The sequence below is a fragment of the Rutidosis leptorrhynchoides genome, chromosome 2 (assembly GCF_046630445.1).
Source record: "Rutidosis leptorrhynchoides isolate AG116_Rl617_1_P2 chromosome 2, CSIRO_AGI_Rlap_v1, whole genome shotgun sequence".
Classification (NCBI taxonomy): domain Eukaryota; kingdom Viridiplantae; phylum Streptophyta; class Magnoliopsida; order Asterales; family Asteraceae; genus Rutidosis; species Rutidosis leptorrhynchoides.
This window is the reverse complement of record NC_092334.1, coordinates 43,757,279-43,761,527: the sequence shown is the minus strand read 5'-3', so window position 1 is coordinate 43,761,527 and position 4,249 is coordinate 43,757,279. Positions and strand designations below refer to the sequence as shown.

Here is a 4,249-nt window from a genome sequence, read left to right as displayed (position 1 = left end):
TGTCGAAAAAAATTCTTTTTTACAAAATAGATCAAGACTTTTTTTTTAACTCGCATTCAAAACGGAGCCCCCGGCGCGAAGCGAGGGCTCCACAACTAGTATATTCTAAAAGACATGGATAAAATGAATAGTACCCGGGGGTATTTTCGACTTCTTGCTTTATTTTATTTTTTTATTTTTTTTTTGCAAATTCAACCACAAACCACCCCACACTTTATCCAAAAAATCAAATCTACCCCCCAAACAGGGGGTAAAGTGTCAATTAACCATTCTCATAAAAAATCTTAAACAAACTCCACCCAAATATTCAACGGGTCATATCTTCGCACTTGCAACGAGTTAAATTTTTCCGCCACCATCGTTAAACTCGAAATAATTTTAGGAACACAATGTCACTAGCTATACGCAAAATGGGCGCTTTTTAAAAAACGCTAAATATTTGAGGTACTTTTCATACACGTTAATTCTCCGTTAAATTTTTAAAAGTCGACAACTCCATAGCGAAACGCGGAGATGCACATATATTATTAATTTTAAATAACATTTAAATCTTTCACGGGTTATACCTTAGTTCGACTCGAGTTGCGTTTCAACAACATCATCGTTAGCCACAAAAATTTTTTACAAACTAAACTTAATAAAATACATTAAAAATGAACCCGGCTAAAGCGAGTGTCTAACTAGTTTCACTCTAAAATGTTCCAACTTTGTGTTTTGATTTGCCTCCTAGCCTCGATTTCAATGGCGTGTTTCGTTCCCTTAATTCACATCTTCTTCGCTCCACATACAGAAACCCTAATTTTCGTTAAAAAGGTACCCTAACAGTATACTCATTTCCTTTCATATTTCATTTACTCCTCAATTCCAATTTACAGTTACATTTCTTCTACTGTTTTGTTAAGTTTCTTTTTGCAACTTAGTTTTATCTTCATTTTTTTAGTATATGCATATTTATCTAAGAGAAGTGTTTAATTTTTCCTATTTGACTTAAATTAAGGTACTGCAGTATGATTTTGATAGTGATTGTTTTTCCAATTCTATTTTTAATTACAGGATCTACAAGTAAGAACAACGGACAGCTGCAGTTTGCTTTCAAGCTCACCGACCTACTTAAGCGGTATATATCTCCTTCAAAAACTTATTTATCATTAGCTTGACTGTACTAATAATTGGGATTCCATGCTTATACTACTATATAACCTGTTGATATGTCTTTAATTTAGACTTTCCATCCGAATTCAACTATTCATGTTGTTCGTAATGGTGTAATTTTGTGTTAGAAAAACACATGGTTGTATACTTATGTGATTCCTCACACTATGTTTCATTTCTTCAAATTTATCGTAATGTTTTAGCCAGTCGTGGTTCTTCAATGTTGCTGTGACATTAATTAGACCTTATTTAACGCAGGCGTGCTGGCTTGTGTGTTGACCCAACACGCCACCCAGCACATGGTAATGGGGTGTGTTGGGTTGTGTGTTGGTGGTGTGCTTCAAGTGGGCGCGGGAATGAATCTCATGTGCTGAGTATTTCCTTGTTTTTGATTGGCCCAAATATTTATTTATTTTATTTTTATCCACTATTTCACCCAACTTCCAATCAGATTTTAACACATCACCCAACACGCCACTTAACACTCCACCCCATTACACAGTCTAGCAACACGCTCATCAAGCACCCCACCCCCACCCAGCAATACGCCAACACGCCCTTCAGGGTTAAAAATGGTCTTAATAATGAGAGAATATAGAAGACGGAAAATGGTGTATGTGATTCTTTTGTTTTTAGTTGTGACACCAAAGGGCTTTTGGCCCAACGATATGGAAAGGTACCCATAGCCGATGTCTCAATTGAGACATTGCATATGTATTGTGCGTGATTCACTGATTGTATATAAAACATGGGATAGGTTTTTTTTTTTTTTTTTTTTTTTTTTTTTTTTGAAAGACAAGTATTTGGAATTACTGACGGGGAAATAACCCACCCACCCGATCATTTTCCACGCACACATACGCTTTCGGCGAAAACCCGAACCGCATTACAGGGACCCAATCCTTAAACCATCCCGAGGAGCAGGCGGAGCGGGCTGAAATCCTGGAATACAAACCTCCCGGGGTCGCTCCATAAATCGGGTAAATACCCTGGAATGTTTTAAGGGAGGGGACTCGAACTTGAGACCTCCCACCCCCAGCCAACACACATGGTGTTGGGTGTACCACTAGGCCACAAGGGTGGGTACTGACATGTATAATACGATATAACTTTCATTTTTGGATAATTTTGTCAGCTTGATCAAAATAGAATGCTAGAGAAGAACTGATATGTCGTTTTTGTCAATTAAAGAAAAGTTAAAAGCTTGTTTGTCGAAAATCTGGCGCTTTGCGACTTTCCACTTTAGGGAGTCGGCCAACTCACCTGACTTGTATTGAAGGGCTTTGTCTAAAATCACCCTGTTTTGTCCGTCTTTCTTGTCTTTTGACTACCTTGCCTTACGTTCTTGGAAATTTTCTAATGAAAAGTACCATCTTTAAGATTTAGATAGTCCACTAATGAAGAATTGAGCATTTTCTGTAATTTTGACGTTCAATTTTAGTTCTCCTGAATAATTTATATGTTCGTTTTTTATGTTTGTTTAAATGCATCCAGACAGGCTTCTGATATAAATATGTATTGCCGCGATGAAGGACTGTTTTTTATTTGAACCATGTCTCTGTATCGTTATTTTCTTTGTTGTTCTGACATATGTAATTGCTATTTAAAGGAACCCGTTGTCTGGCTTCCAAATCATATATTGATGGACTACTTTCTTTGAAGCGGCATCATAACACGGCTGTTGCACATTCAAGACATTATTTTGGAGCTGTTTTTCCTGATTATAGTTTTGTACGTACTCCAAGGGTGATATCTGGATTTTGGGTGGGACCTGATATTGAGGATGGATGGGGTTTTGTTGAAGCTACTGTAAACCTAATATTTGATTCATTTTAATTCTTTGTATTTATCTTTCTTTAATGTTCAAAGCTAATAGTCTATCTCAAAATTAGTTTGGTGTACTCTAACCCCGAATCAAGACAGTCGATCTTAAACGAAGACCCAATGGCCAATCTAAAGGCATTATCATTCTTATGGTTATCGAGTAGATCCAAATTAATTCACGGGTGTTTTGAAGAGTGGAGATTGAATCCAAGGGGTTCTATTGATTATCATATGTAAGGTCACTGGCCATTTGGTTTTAGTTTTGGTGTTAGTTCATTTCAATCTTATAATCAATTGTATCTTTTTTGCTCGCGCCTTGCGGGGTTTTAATATAATCTCAGCTTTCCAAAATAATAATAATAATAATGCCAAGTTTTGAATGTTTAATACATATAAATGTACATGTTTGTGTTCAACACATATACTAATAACTGAATGTTTATAGATGAATATGTTGAAAGCTGAAATATATCTTTGTTCTTGTATGTTTGCAATCACTGTTCTGCAATACAGTTGCAGCTAGAGCTTGAATATCTAATATAACAATGAAGGACATGTTTAAAAGACACACTCATATAGGAATTCAATTATTAAGGCACTAGACATATTGTTTAATATGTGGCCACGATAGATGTTAATCAAAATTCGATGACGTAAAACATAAACCCCTAAATCTCGAATACCATTAAACTCTGTGTCACCATAAACTGGCACACGAAACAGCGTGTAGCGCCAGCTTGTCGACATCCATTCATAATTAAAAAGATGATATAGTGTTACCAAGGTACAACTCATCTTTATTTTATGATGAAAGCCAATAAATCGAGAGCGCAAACTTTGTAGCACCATTCCTTGAAGTTATAATAAATTGCTTTATTCGGGATCAAGTCACCCTTAAGATGATAAACAAATATCCCCTGCAAATCTAGAACTTGATTTTCAACTTTAATTTGTCCTTCTTTCTGCCACACGTGCTTGAATCTTGAACTTTTTATGATCCATCATGCAGTGTCCAATAACTTATATGTTAAGTTATGAAATTGAGACATTTACACCTGAAACCATGTAAAAAATTAACTTTCAGTGTACTACATTATGTGATGAGTACATATAGTAACACCATTCAAGGAATATAACGGAGAAGTGGTCCTTAAAGAGAGCTCTTTTAAGTTGCATGCTTAAACCCTAAACTCTGACAATAAACAAGTGTATTAGTATAATTTTGTAATGAGATGAGCTTAACTAGGTATATATCTTTAAGTTTCAACTACTA

At 35.7% G+C, this 4,249-nt stretch overlaps 1 long non-coding RNA gene across 1 annotated transcript; it reads left to right on the top strand.

The window, feature by feature from the left end:
• Positions 1-689: 689 nt before the first annotated feature.
• On the top strand, positions 690-3,319 carry LOC139890791 (uncharacterized). Its single transcript, XR_011773445.1, has 3 exons — positions 690-813; positions 1,054-1,117; positions 2,762-3,319. It is a non-coding gene; the product is annotated as an uncharacterized lncRNA (long non-coding RNA).
• Positions 3,320-4,249: the final 930 nt, after the last annotated feature.